General features: G+C 46.2%; 1 long non-coding RNA gene across 2 annotated transcripts; it reads left to right on the top strand.

The window, feature by feature from the left end:
• The first annotated feature begins 598 nt into the window (after positions 1 to 598).
• Positions 599 to 14,214, top strand: LOC115090188. Of its 2 annotated transcripts, XR_003856333.1 has the most exons (5): positions 599 to 1,206; positions 4,486 to 4,602; positions 5,913 to 5,983; positions 11,226 to 11,424; positions 11,910 to 14,214. It is a non-coding gene; the product is annotated as an uncharacterized LOC115090188 (long non-coding RNA). The 2 variants fall into 2 exon arrangements; XR_003856328.1 differs by having other exon boundaries at positions 599 to 4,602.
• Positions 14,215 to 15,206: the final 992 nt, after the last annotated feature.

Genomic DNA, 15,206 nt, shown 5'->3' with positions numbered 1-15,206 from the left:
AATTGCACGCACAGGCGCACATTCATTCACCTTCGCCGCCGGCTCCCTCTGCCTGGCTGAATGCACGCCCGCCGGCTCCTGCCTGGCTGAATGCACGCAGGAGAGTGGCCGCAGCTCAGTAAAGGATTCTCCCGGGAGCGATCGTGTCAGAGGGCCCGTGCAGGCATCTATCTTCACCGGCGGGGGCAGCCCCCGGGAGGCAGGGGAGCCGCGGTGCGTCTCCGGAGGAGGGCTGCAAGAAAAGTAAGTTACACTTCACATGTCGTTTCGCTTTTCTCCTTTTTCGCTTTTCGTTGCTTCGGGAGGAGGGTAGAGAGGACTGGGCTGCCTCGGAGACCGGCACCCATGGACACAGCCAGGGCAGGTGAGCGAGGGCTGGGGGAAATTTTGCCGCCTACCCTTACCCCTGCCTCTAACGCAGGGGTAAGGGTAGGCGGTAAGTTAGGTTAAACGTATGGCAAAACTGCAGGTTTAAAAAGCGATAATCGGGGCGCGTGTTACTGTATGGGAGGGAATAGCTAATCTGATCGTTTACATCTCATATACATGCCGCGGGCGGAAGGGGTTACCCATTGATTTAAAGAGGCGGTAAGGATGGGTTAAAAGGGATAGTGAATCGCGGGTTGGACTAATGCAGCCAAATTGTGAGTAGAAAGCGGGTTAGAAGCAGGGTAACCGCGTCCGCACTTTACTGTATTGACCTGCAAGTTAGATCTCTGCTTAGCAAAGGAAAGGAGAGGCACTGCCCTGCCAGGCCCCTTGTGTGGGTCTGGTGGGATTTGAGCGAGAGAGATAGCGAGTATTTTTGTTAGCTTTTTTTTTTATTTTTACCGTTTTGCTCTGCACCATTCCTGGCAGGCTGAATTCCCTGCTCAGGGTGGTCAGGAGGAGTTGTCTACCTTTTTGACCAGACCAAGAGGAGGTTATATAGTGCCCAAGCAAAGTGGAAGAGAGAAGGAGTTTTCTCATTTTGAGTTTTTCCTGCTGCAGAGGGAAGGAAGCAATTTTTCTGTCGCCCTTCTTTACCCAGATCTGGAAGCTGCTTTCAGTGTTTGGCTTTTCCTCCTGGAGGGCTGCACTGGTTATCTTTGAAGAGTCCAGATGAGGACGAACATCTGGCGACCCCTCCTGGGGAGTTTCTAACACTGCACCACTGGGAAGCAAGACAGTGACAAAGTGAAGCTCAGGAGTACTCGTGGACCTCAGGTACTGTGGGGAAAAGACAGGGACTTCCATCCCTAGGAGAACCTGGGCCATTTTGGGACCCTTATTCAATTCACCCTATAGAGAAGAAGAAAGTCTCAAGCCCCTACACTGAGGGACAAATCCACAGAGATAGTGTCCCTAAAAATCTGTACTCCCTCATGGCTGAAGGACCTGGATGTACCTGGACACTCTGTTATTTGCTCCTATTAATTCCTTTGAGATCCAGCGAGTCCAGCTTCTTCTGTCCAAGTCCCTGTCCCAAAAAGTCATGGGAACACACACACAAGGAAGTTCACTATGACCTAGGCCTAGAAGGTTATCTCCCCCCCCCCCCCCCCAACAGAAAGGACCCACCCCTTGGGACAAGAAGAGGTAGAAAGAGATTGTGGAGTTAGCCCCAAAATACAAATTAGTTTATGGACCCTCAGGGTACAGTTTATCCTCTGAAAGAAGGTCACAGTTTAGGGGCCGCATAAAAAAGGCTCAATTTCGAGTGCTCTGGAGCTTAATAGAATTTACTGCTGGAATCTCTAACTGAGCTGACTGTGAGGATCGCACTAATATTTCCCTCACTTAAATTGGAGCCATGTCTTGCAAGGTCTTGAAGACTTTTTGAAGCAACTATTGCTTAATAACATTTGCATATTTACATGTAAAAGTCTCCACAGCCTTGCATCTTTTTCACATTCAGCTAAAAAAAAACAAATAAAAAACATTAAAGTAGGAGTTTGTTTCACTGATCTATTCAACATATGCTACATTTTCATTGTCAAAGAACAATTATAAAAAATAACCCCAAAATAAAAATCTTGATTGCATAAGTCTTCACACCCCTTGTCACAATAAATCCAAATTCAGGGTCAAACAATTGCCTTAACAAGGCCCATAATAAGTTAAATAGAGACCACCCGCATCCAAGCACAGCAGCTGAGCTGATTCGTATACTCCCGGATGAAGAATCATGCTGTTTCTGTTGTATGAAGTGAATCTGACTCAAAAACTCTTGGATGAAGCATCCAGCTGGTTTCTTTCATATGAAGTGAATTTGAAGCAAAGGGCAAAACGTGCCAAGCAAGGTGCTGCCGAAAGAACTCCGGGATAACGCTATTTAAAAGTCTAGGTAGAGACCCCTTGGGTCTCCACTAGATGGTCCTAATTATTTACACCCTGGGGTAGGGAGCACCTCCTCTGAGGACATCTGGGATGGTGAGTGCAGGTAGAATAAGGGAGGAGAAGTTTAGTTTGTGGTGTGGCAGTTTAGCGATTCTTTTAAGAGGATCCAGGAGTGTCTCAGCGTGCTCTCCCAATTTAGGCCCCAGCCTAGAACAAGAGTGGAGAGGCCCGGCCCAACCAGTTCTTTTGCAGGAGTGGATGGGAGTTGGAAGGAAGAGAGAATTTTGCTCCTTTTTTCCAAGTCTGTAAACTTTTTTTTTCTTGTCTGACCTGAGCCTTTCTGGGAAGCAGTCTCCCCTGCCTGGGAGGCCAGGAAGGATCTATGTACCTCTTCACTCTGACCAAGAGGAGGTTGCAGTGACCACCAGGTGAAGAACAAGGGAATTAGGATTCGGGGGTTTTTTTTCTATGAGTTGTGTTCATCTAGAAGAGAAGGAAGCTTTTTTCTGCCGCCCTGCCTCACCCCTGAGCTGGAAATATGCAAGAACTGTTTCCAGCGAGAGGACTTTCCTCTGGAAAGGTCTACTTCCATCTATTTTTGAAGAGGAGTGAAGAACATCTGGAGACCCCTAAAGGAGTTTCCACCCGGGGATGCAGGACAAGGCCAGGTTGGGACGATCGGGAGTACCCTTGGACTTCTAGTACTCTGGGGAAGGGGACCTTATCCACACTTAGGGCACCCCTGCCCCTTCAGGACATTTATCATTCCACCCCAAGGGGAGGATAAGCAAGTCTTAGGACCCAGCACTAAGGGACATCGCCGCAAAGATACAGAGGCAGCAAATCTGTACTCCCAGGCAACAGTAAAACCTGGACATCACATTGTTGATTCATCTTCAGTATTTTACAACAAATAACAGTAAACCTTTTTTTTTTTTTTTTTTTTGAACATCCAGTGAGTCCAGTCTGGTTTGTCAGTGTTCCTGCCCCAAAGAGCTATAGTAACATACAAGGAAGGGACATCACCTATACCCTGAGCATTGAAGGAAATCCTCACCCCCCCCCCCCCCTCAACCAAAAAAATAAATAATTCACACCCCAGGGCCAAAGGAATACAGTGACTGTAATATTTGGGATTTAGCCCTGGGATTTTTATGGCCTCTGCTTGGATTCAGCCCTTATACTGAATTGGGCTTCCATATAGATTGGAGAAAGGCTATAAGAAAATTTCAATGTGTTTGAAAATCCCTTGGGACACTGTCAGCAGAAGTTGCCTCCTGGCTCCAAGTCACAAGGAAAAGGCTAATCCAGTCCTGGTTTTACCCTCTGATTGTCCCAGGTAAATCAATGTGCCTGCATGCAGGAGTGTAAAACCAATACTGGATTAGCCTTTTCCATATTCATGGAGCCAGCTGGACCCTAACTATCAGGTCCATCATTGTAAAGTAGAAACAGTTTGGCACCAACAAGACACTGCCGCAAACAGGCCACCTCTCCAAAGTCAGTGGTTATGGGTTAAGGAAACTGCTGTGAAAAGTCACTGTGAGGCCTAAGATTGCTTAGAACTACAGAAGTCTCTGGCTGGGACTGGGGAAAATGTTGACTCATCATCAATTTCAAGATTATTCCACAAACTTGACCTCTATGGGAGGATAGCCAAGAAGGAAGCCACTCCTGAAGAAAAGCCATAGGATGTGCCACATAGGGCTTGCAAAGAGACTTATGAAGCGGGGACAATGCACCCATCTGGGAGAAGGTTTTGTGGTCTGAGACCAAAGTGAAACTTTTGGTCTCAATGCTTAGCGATATGTGTGGAGTAAACACACACACACACACACACACACACACACGCAGCACAACACCCTGCTAACACCATCCCTTCAGCAAAGTATGGTGGTGTCAGCATTATGTTGTCGGGACATTAGAATGTGAAAAGTGTACAAGAGACTGAAAACTTTTAGAAAGCACTGAAGTAAAAAAAAAAAACCCCAAAACTGAATTTGAGTCTTTAAAGATAAGAAGATTCCACTCGTGTTTTGCTGTCAAGACTTAACCTGCAGCAGCAAAAATATAATTTTGACTGTTTCTTGCATGCATTCTCCTTTTATGTTGCATTTTTATGTAACGTCTATCTTAAATGCTGCAATGTTTTCTTTTCTGCTGCAGTATGTAAATCTCTTTAATCTTCAGAGAGCCTATTAGCACACAGGTACCTGCAGCTGGCATCTGGAGCAGCAAGCAACAGCTGGAATTTGACTGCATGTTATAACTGCTTACATAAAGGTACTGGAGAGAACTTAATTTTGTTGAAGCATAGCAGTTGTTAGGTTCCATATTAGGAACTACCACCCAAGAAAGAGATCTAGGCGTCATAGTAGATAATACATTGAAATCGTCAGCTCAGTGTGCTGCAGCAGTCAAAAAAGCAAATAAAATGTTAGGAATTATTAGGAAGGGAATGGTTAATAAAACGGAAAATGTCATAATGCCTCTATATCGCTCCATGGTGAGACCACACCTTGAATACTGTGTACAATTCTGGTCGCCGTATCTCAAAAAAGATATAGTTGCAATGGAGAAGGTACAGAGAAGGGCAAACCAAAATGATAAAGGGGATGGAACAGCTCCCCTATGAGGAAAGGCTGAAGAGGTTAGGGCTGTTCAGCTTGGAGAAGAGACGGCTGAGGGGGGATATCATAGAGGTCTTTAAGATCATGAGAGGTCTTGAACGAGTAGATGTGACTCGGTTATTTACACTTTCGAATAATAGAAGGACTAGGGGGCATTCCATGAAGTTAGCAAGTAGCACATTTAAGACTAATCGGAGAAAATTCTTTTTCACTCAACGCACAATAAATCTCTGGAATTTGTTGCCAGAGGATGTGGTTAGTGCAGTTAGTGTAGCTGGGTTCAAAAAAGGTTTGGATAAGTTCTTGGAAGAGAAGTCCATTAACTGCTATTAATCAAGTTTACTTAGGGAATAGTCACTGCTATTAATTGCATCAGTAGCATGGGATCTTCTAGGTGTTTGGGTAATTGCCAGGTTCTTGTGGCCTGGTTTGGCCTCTGTTGGAAACAGGATGCTGGGCTTGATGGACCCTTGGTTTGACCCAGCATGGCAATTTCTTATGTTCTTATGTAATGGGCAAGGCTTGACAATATATGACTGGGTGCATCAATTTGTCATTTTTCTGAGCATGGTTGTGTGCTCGGGACGTCCCCAGATCCTGCTTGACTGGTCATGGCATGCCAACTCAACACAGGACGTGTTGGAATCCCAAGTTTCAAAGCCGGTTTGGTTTTTCCCAGATGGGATTTAAAACCAAAACAAAAAAAACCAACCCCAAAACAGAGATTTTATTTGCCTTTCTGAGCAGGAGCCAAGGTGGCAGGAAGATCTTAATGTGATCTGAGCAGATTTCGCCCAGCATGCTTCGCTGTTTAGTAAAAGTGTGCCAAAAATGAGAATCTGAGCCAAGCAGATTTTGGGGATCTGGATTTGATATTAAGCAGCATCAGGATCGAGGTGGATGAAGTTTTGGATAAGCAGATCCCAATTGGATTATACTGTCCTTTGCTCCTCTCCTTCCCAGATTCCAGCACTGAATTAGATCTAAACTGTCATCTTGTCCATCCATAAATGAACCTCTACAGCGATCTTCAGGTACGGTAGCCTGCATAGTTGCAAAGTGCTCTGGTATTTTTACAGTAGGTACTTTGTAGCAAAATTTCAAAAAGGAATTAACCCAGTGATGGTGAATTCTAGTCCTCGAGTGTCACCGACAGGCTAGGTTTTCAGAATATCTACAATGAATATGCATGAGAAAGGCCTGGAGTTCACCATCATGTAAATGGCTTTGAAAATTGTCCTCCACAGGTGAAAAGCCTCTGCTAGAGGTTTGCTGAAACCACTAGTAACATTCTTGGTCCCCTCTGTGGGGAGCGGGATGTTACTGAATGTAGCAATGGATGTGCCACTGCTGGATAAAATGTATTCTTCTAGCATCAGAAGGAGCCTTCTTTTCAAGGCTGGATTTCTGGGGATATGCTTTGGTTTAAAATTTGTATTTCAGTCAATAAGTGCTTCCTTGTTTTATGTGTGAAAATTGTCTGTAAGAGGATGGGTTAGATCATTCTAGTTACGCAAAACTGTTCCATCACCTGCAACACAAGGCTTTATTATTCTGAATGATTGTGCATCCATCACTTACAGGTCGATACAGTAAAGTGTGCTCCGTCGGAGCGCACTGTCAGCCTGCTCTGGACGCGTGTTTTCCCTTACCCCTTATTCAGTAAGGGGAGGAAAACACGCGGCCCACCCGCGGCACCTAATAGCGCCCTCAACATGCAAATGCATGTTGATGGCCCTATTAGGTATGCGCGCGGGATACAGTAAGTAAAATGTGCAGCCAAGCCGCACATTTTACTCTAAGAAATTAGCGCCGACCCAAAGGTCGGCGCTAATTTCTTCCGGCGCCAGGAAAGTGCACAGAAAAGCAGTAAAAACTGCTTTTCTGTGCACCCTCCGACTTAATATCATGGCGATATTAAGTCGGAGGTCCCCAAAAGTAAAAAAAAAAGTTAAAAAAAAAAAAAATTGAATTCGGCCCGCGGCTGTCGAGCCGAAAACCGGACACGCAATTTTGCCGGCGTCCGGTTTCCGAGCCCGTGGCTGTCAGCGGGCTCGAGAACTGACGCTGGCAAAATTGAGCGTCGGCTGTCAAACCCGCTGACAGCCGCCGCTCCAGGCCAAAAGGAGGCGCTAGGGACGCGCTAGTGTCCCTAGCGCCTCCTTTCCCTCGTTTGCACCGCGTCACCTCATTTGAATACTGGATCGCTCGCACCGGCGAAGAGCCAGTGCGTGCACCGGGAGAGCGGGCGTTCGTCCGCTCTCCCGCGGTTTTACAGTATCGATCCGTTAGTTGGGTTTCTGGAAAGCTTTGGAAAGTACCTGGCTGAAAGTACATGCCCTGGTGACTGGGGGCATGGTGTTGACAAGAGTAGAAGAAGGAAAATAAGACCAAGGCTTATTCAAGTCCTCCAGAATAAAATTCCCAAAGGTGGATCTGTAATATTTTAAGGTCAGCCACATTGAAATTACAACTTAAGTACCCCAAAATTCTGTGGATTGTGCTATTCTTGCAGTGAGTGTGTGGGATTGGAGCTTTCACACATCGTGAACATCAGCCAGTGTGTGCTGGTTCTGTGTGCAATGCATTATTTCATCTTGAGCCATAGCTGGAGTTTTTTTTAGCCAGTACACCAAATGGGAAAGTGTGTCACCAGGCTTCTAGGGACCTTATCTCCTATCGTTTACTTGTGTAAATTAATAACCTGTCCTTTCTCTTCCTCTAAGCCAAGTTCTTATCACCTTGTTATATGTAACTGCCTTTTCAGCACCACTGTTATTGTTATGTTTACTTTGCACCCCTGTTTCATGTGAACCAGCATGATGTGACTGCTGTCTCGAATGCCGGTATATAAAAAATCTAAATAAATAAATAAATAAAATAAGATATTCTCCTAGAACAAGCAGGATGGTAGTCTTCACAGATGGGAGACATCATCAAATGGAGCCTGGCACAGAAAAATTTTGTCAGTTTCTAGAAACTTTGACTGGAAGATTGAGCATGCCCAGCATGCCACTATCTGCGCGTCCACGAGGGGTCCCTCTTCAGCCTCATTTTTTTCCGCAAAGCAATTTCCTTGTGGTTCTCGGAGCTCTCTCCTTATTCTTCAACAAAATTTTTATTTCAAGAATTTTTCCTCCAGTATCCTCCGTGCAGGGTCCCTCTCCACTGTTGGACCCTCCAGCATCTCAGTAGGTGTTTTTTCTCTTGTTTCTTGCAGTCGATTCCTGAGTATGTTGCCTCCCGGTGGCCGCTGGCCATCGACTGCTCACCGGCTTGTTTTCATGGTATCATCTGGGTTTCACAAGTGCCCCCAGTGCCCGTGGACCATGTCTCTCACGGATCCGCATGAAGTTTGCATCCTCTGCCTGGGGGCTTCCCATGATATCCACGGGTGCCCTGATTGTGCTCAGATGACCCCCAAGGGCCGTCGTTCCCAGCTGGATAAGATGGAGCAGCTTTTTGTCGCCAAGAAGTAAGTTGATCGATGCCGGCTTCGGAGACTTTGACACTGAAGGGCCGTGGAGACCCCTCAGACTCACCGTCATCTTCTACATCCCATCCAGTTCCTCCTCGTGATAAGAGGAGCTCGGGGGACCGGCCCTCTCCATCATCAGACCGTTCTAAAGCATCTGGATTGTCGGCATCCTTGGCGACGGAGAAGGTCTGAGCCGAGCACAGAGAGAAACATAGACACCAGCACCGGCAGTCATCGTTTGATATTCATCGTGCTGGTGCCGAGGCCAGAGGGGCATCAGCTCATGTCAGCCTCCTCTGAAGCGACCCGGTGGTGAAGAGGCCCTATCCTCTTCCAAACCCGGGAGTCCCAGGAATTGCCCATTGAGTGTGTTGCCGGGCACCGAGCTCCTCGGCCCCCTGTGGAGGCTCCGGTGATGCCTCGACTTCCTCCTCCTCCATTGTTCACATTCTCATCACCAGGCTTTCAAGAGGAGTTGGATTGCAGGGTACAGCAGGCGGTGCTCTGAGCCCTTTGGAGCTTTGAAACAGCGCTGGCCCCTGCGCTGTTAGCACCCCTGCTGGAGTGTCTCAACATCCTGTTGGGTGTCCTATCGTTGCAACCGGTAAAAGGGACTCTTTTGGTTCCCCATCGGCCATCGAAGTTCCCCTCCAGAGTGATACCGATTCCTGGATCCTCCGAGGAGGAAGATTCGCAACCATGCCCGAAGCCCTTGAAGGTGCCTCCACTCCCCGAACCCATTCCTGGGCCATTGGGAGTCTCAGTACAGTTGATTCCCTTGAGGGTCCTTGATGTCCTCAGCACCGTCGATGCCCTCAAGGCCTCCAGCACCAAGGTTGCTGAGACAGCCCTCAATGCTGCTTCTGCTGAGGGACATGGGCTTTGGCCTCCCTCACCGTCCTCCCATGGACAATAGTGAGGAAGATGTCTCATATGATCCCTGGGATGATGGTTCATCAGAGTCTTCTTCCAAGGACTCTAGCGACAAGCCCTCTGAGCCTTCTCTGCCAGATGAGAGGTGTCGCTCTCCCCAGAAGATCTCTCCTTTGTGGGCTTTGTTCAGATGATGGTGTAAGCCATTCCTTTCCAGCTCCTCACGGAGGAGGTTACCTGCCACAAAATGCTGGATGTTCTCCAGTTTGTGGATGTCTCGAAGGAGGTAGTAGCCATCCCAATCCATGAAATTCTCTTAGAACTATACAGGATGTGGGAGCATACGGGATCTGTCCCCCTGGTCAACTGGAAGACAGATGCCCTGTATCTCGTCCAGCAGGCCCTTGTCTTTCAAAAATACCAACTCCCCCACAAGTCTGTGGTTGTGGAGATCTCATACTCATTCCTCCGTCCCTCCAGGCCAAGAACATAGAGCCCTGGACACTCTTGGAAGGAGGGTTTTTCAAGGGGCAATGCTTATTGCCTGTATTGCCTCTTTACCAGCTGTACATGGCTCAGTACAACAGGAACTTGTGGAAGCAAGTTCAGGAGATGATGGAGCACTTGCCTCAATAGCAGCAGGATGCGGTGGAGGCAGTAGTACAGAAGGGCCTGGAAGCTGGGAAACATGAGGTCTTCGAGATAGCAGTCAGGGTATCGGCTGCGGGCATTAGCACCCGACGCATGGCCTGGCTCCAGGCCTCTGATCTTTGGCCTGAGGTCCAGGAGAAACTGGCGGACCTGCCCTGCACTGGAGAAAATCTCTTCAGGGAACAAGGTCAGAGACACAGTTGCTCAGCTCAAGGAGCATCACGAGACCTTGCAGCAGCTCTCGGCCAGCACCTCAGACCCACCATTCTCCATGCACAGGCCCCTGCATCAAGGATCTCACAAGCCCGTCCACCGCCGCAGGAGATACTACCCTTCGGCTTCCCGCACCAGGACACCACATGCTTCAATCAGGGGTTGACCTCGCCAACAGCGTGCCCCCAGGCCCCAGCCCGCACTGCAGCCCAGTCCTAGAAACTTTAACAAAGGTTTTCCATGCCAGACTCCATCTGTTGATGTCACCCATCTGTGAGAACTAACATCCTGCTGTCCTAGGAGAACACCTGTTACAGGTAAGCAACTCTGCTTACTGCATAAAACTGAGGGCAAAACTATTGCAATGGCTGCATCCTACCACCAAAGCCTTTGACTCAGTTATGGCCTGAAATAGCTGCTTTTCTTATGCGGTTCCAAATTGCTGGAATAAGTTTCCTCAGGCTGTGCAACTTAACTGACTTTTCTGTTAGATGTTCTTTAAAAACCTTTCTATTTACTACTGTTTGATATTCATTGATATATTTGATTTTATGTCATCTGTGCCTACTCCTATTATATGTTGTCTGTTTTATGATTTATTTTAACCCGCCCTGTTCAATCTTGGAAAGATGGGATAAACATAGAAATAAAAATATAAATATGATCTTATTGTTGTCCATAGCACATGATTACAGTGGAGAAGATCTCCTTTAAAACATTGCTCATCTCACCCACCTCTTAATCTTTCAAATGTTGGCATGTGCATTCACTTGTTTTTGTTGCCAGAAGTACTGAACATTTTATTTGTGTACAAACATTTATTTAAAAAAATGTATTGGATAATAATGGACTTAGGATACCTGATGATTATATGAAGGCACTCATATGACATTGTCTGGCATGTGGTAGCTGTGGATGAAGATCCCCCAAATTATCATCATTTTGAACTATACGAGTCATTTAACACAGATGGATAAATTCATTAGATGTTCTTTAAGGTTGCCACCTGCCTTATATCAACTCTTCCAGACTGATCTTATGCTGGTTTTGTTTCCTCTTAGATCTGCGTGCAGAGAGATTGGAATAGCAAACCCAAGGCTGCAATAAGGCAAAACCAGGACTGAGTCAGGCAGTCCCTGACCACCCAAGTCAAGTAACAACCCCAGTGAACTTGGACCTGTGAGCTGCCCAACATGTTTTTAACTACCTTCTCTCCAGCCTCCAAATGTCAGAGTGGGACTCGAGTCTGATGGCATACTGGTTTGTAATTGTTTTCTGTTGAGAGTGCTTGAGGGTGAGGTTCATACCCTAGGTTCTTGGAGGAGAAGGCCATTAACTGCTATTAATCAAGTTTACTTAGGGAATAGCCACTGCTATTAATTGCATCAGTAGCATGGGATCTTCTTGGTGTTTGGGTAATTGCCAGGTTCTTGTGGCCTGGTTTGGCCTCTGTTGGAAACAGGATGCTGGGCTTGATGGATCCTTGGTCTGACCCAGCATGGCAATTTCTTATGTTCTTAGGTAAGTGAGGATGAAGAAACAAATTAATATACCTGCAATTGCAGGGTGCACAATAAACCAGAACTAATTAAAATCTATAAATAGCCAAATTACTAATAAAAACTCACGCCATGCCATGTGAGACATCCAAGCTTGTTGATTGCTGTGTGAGCTTGCTGATCGTGGCTGTGCTGATGGAAAGGATGAACTCAGGTTTTGAAACAATGTCTTGCTTTGTCACTCAGAGAACGGAAGACAAGAGGGATAGTTTTACGCACCACAGCTTTTGGAAAAGAACCTGAAAAAAGAAACAAGTAGAGAAGCTATCCATGAAGAATGTAAAACACAGCTGTCTTTTGGGGTGGCAAGGTTTGGGTGCCTCCAGGATTGATGAATGATCATTTTCAAAGCTTCAATTGAGAGTTTTAGGCTCTCTGATAACAGAAAAACGTCTGCCTCTTGAATTCAGCGTCCCTCCTACAGCAGAAATATTCCAAAGGACTTTACCCACAATTGCAGTAGTAATAATATTCTAAGGTAGTCAATAAACCATGAGACTGTTCATCATAAGTAACACAACTAAACAATGATTCTTTTCAGGCCTGGCCCACAATTAGGGGGCCAAGTAGCTCCAGTTAGCAGTGTGTGTTTTGATTCACAGAAGCCTCTCACCCCAGGCCAGTGAATTGAGGAGTGGCCCGTTCACCTGAGACTTACAGGGGTGCACAGCAGGTATGAATGTTGCCCCCCCCCCCCTCTACTTCCAAACGTTTCTCCACCATCTATTAACCCAAATGGTTCTCTGACTCCACAAGGACTTGCGACCAGTGGTAAACTCTTAGGACCTTCTCCTTCAAATACGGCAGCATTAAATTAAGCACTGAATTGATGTGTGGGTCACTGATGAGGTAGTTTCAGCTCTACCCATAGCTTAGAAACAGCAGCCCAAGCAACACTGGACTTTCTCCTTCCCTGCGAGAATGATTTTTCCAAAACTTCAAAAAACCTTTTCCCCTTTTTAGAAGGACTTTCCTGGAGGCACACACTCTCCAGAGGAATCAACTGCAAAAACAACCTTTCATGTAATCGTCTCCCACCCGGCAGTCACACTGTCAACTTAGCTGACGGGTGAACCGGCATGTACTGTTCTCGCTTTAGGATTAGGGAACCAATTCATCCATTCAAATTCTGTCACAGGACCACAAAATAAGAAAACAGTGTAGACTAAAAGCGTGTTTGAAATCATTAGGTAAGCAAATGCCAGCTATTGCTTCATGCAAAGAACTCTTCATGCAGGCGACTGTACGTTGGGTGTGAAAGGATGTGCTTCACGTTTGCTGATGGTGCAATTCAGTGCTGCCAGGAAATGCTTCATCTCATTCCTCCAACTCAGTAAATACCCATTGGAATGTCAATGTAGTGAGCTCAACAGCAGCTTTCTGAGCCCTGGTTAAACACATTTCTCTTTGAGGCTGCTGAGGGGGCAGGCAGGAAGCACCTCAAGTTGTGGGTGGGTCAATATTAAGAGTCTGGTATGGGCTGGAAGAGAGAGAAGATGCACAAAGACCCTAGTTCAGGATTTCAAAAATACAGATTTTGTTAAAATGGGGGATGCACCTTGAGGAGGAAGTAGAAGGCTGGGAGGAGAGGAATAAAGGGGAGCAACAGTGGGCCAAATGAAAGAGTCTAATAAAAGGAGTCCTAATAAAGGCAACACATCTTTATGCAGCAAAAGTAAGAGGAAATGGAAACTGATGTGGTTCACCAAAGAGGTGGCTGAAAAAAAAAATAAAGGCAAAAAGCTTAGCATTCAAAAAGTACAAAGGAACTCAAGAAAGGAAGACAGGGAAGAAGATCAGGTGAAGCTGAAACAGGAGAGGAAAGAAATCAAAAGCTCAAGTGGAAGAAAGGATTGCTAAAGAAACAAAACATGGTGACAAAACATTTTTCAGATCTACCCTTGTGCCCATGAGTTTACAAACCCCTGGCAGAATTTGTAAGACGTGCAGCATTTTAAGAAACACGAGTGATCAGACAAAACACGTCTGTTATTCTTAATGAGTTTCAGATTAAACTATTATACATCGCAGAATAGCACAATCATTAAACAAACCATAGCAATAAAGGAGACATCACAACTTGATCAATGCCCCCCCCCCACCCTAAGATCTGCAACAGAGAGGATGCCCCTGAAAGAGTAGAGAGAATGTGAAGTGAACTCAGAAAGCTCTTAGTGTGTTTTCAAAGATTCGGCAGCGAGGATTCAATGCCAAGAAGTGTGGAGTCATGCGTTTGAGATGCAGCAATCCAAAGGCGTTATAGGTGAGAGTGTCTGGCAATCAGGTAACGAAACACTTTGACAAGGCGGTGGCTAAAGTTAGAAGGATGCAGGGCTGCGTAGAGAGAGGCATAACCAGCAGGGAAAAAAAAAGGCGATAGTGCCCTGTTGTACAGGCATTAGGTGAGGTCTCACCTGGAGTAGTGTTCAGTTCTGGAGATTGTACTTCAAAAAGGATAAACAGAAGAGGGAAGTGTGTTCTGTCTCCACAGTGTGTGTATATATATATATATATATATATATATATATATATATATTTATTATGCTGCCACTTGGTGTCATCTTTTGATATTACAGAGCTTAGATTCTCTGCAGGATTATTGCTGATTGCTGTTTGAATGTTTCTGAGCTTCCTATTGGGTCTGTTCCTGTTTGCTCTCTCTTTTGCTTTTTGCCTTTCTCCTCCTCCTATTGATCCTGCAGAGTCTTTCAGATGGAAGAAGGCTCTTGGCAGGCTAACAGCTTGTTCTCATCATCTTTTCACCTTATTTACTATTAACTCACCTACTTTCAGAGAAAACTTATTACAGCTGTATCTGTCTCTTTAATCTGAGACCTTTTTATTCACAGTGAATGTTGAATTGATCTTCATTCAAAGAAATGTTTTTGGTAATCAAGAACTGATTTTATCTGATCTCTGAAGCTGGGGAAAAGGTTTAGCACAGCGGTCCCCAACCCTGTCCTGGGGGCCCACCAGCCAGTCGGGTTTTCAAGATATCCACAATGAATATGCATGAGAGAAAATTTGCATGCATGCAAATTTTCTCTCATGCATATTCATTGTGGATATCTTGAAAACCCGACTGGCTGGTGGGCCCCCAGGACAGGGTTGGGGACCACTGGTTTAGCAGACTATCTACGTGCTCAAGCCTAGACATCGAGAACTGAGGGCAGTACAAAGCCGGCCAGAGAACTGCCACCACAATGGTGTGGGGTCTGCACCAAAGTACTTATGAGACTGGAAGAACAAAATATGTATTCCAGTGGAGGATTCATGATGTTGGACCGGCCCGTGTATTTGCCTCCCAGGCCGGTCCAGGACACATCACGTGGTCTGCCGAGCGCGGCTCTGTCACAGGCGCGCACGGCAGACCACGTGACTGGAGCGATCGGCCCACCGGGGGATGCCCGATCCCCCGATAAGCCAAGCCGCCCCTGATGTATTCCCTGAAAGAGAGGAGATTCAGGGGAGATATGATACAGA

This window comes from Rhinatrema bivittatum, chromosome 1 (assembly GCF_901001135.1).
Source record: "Rhinatrema bivittatum chromosome 1, aRhiBiv1.1, whole genome shotgun sequence".
Classification (NCBI taxonomy): Eukaryota; Metazoa; Chordata; class Amphibia; order Gymnophiona; family Rhinatrematidae; genus Rhinatrema; species Rhinatrema bivittatum.
The sequence above is the reverse complement of the archived record's forward strand: the minus strand, read 5'-3'. Positions and strand labels throughout refer to the sequence as shown.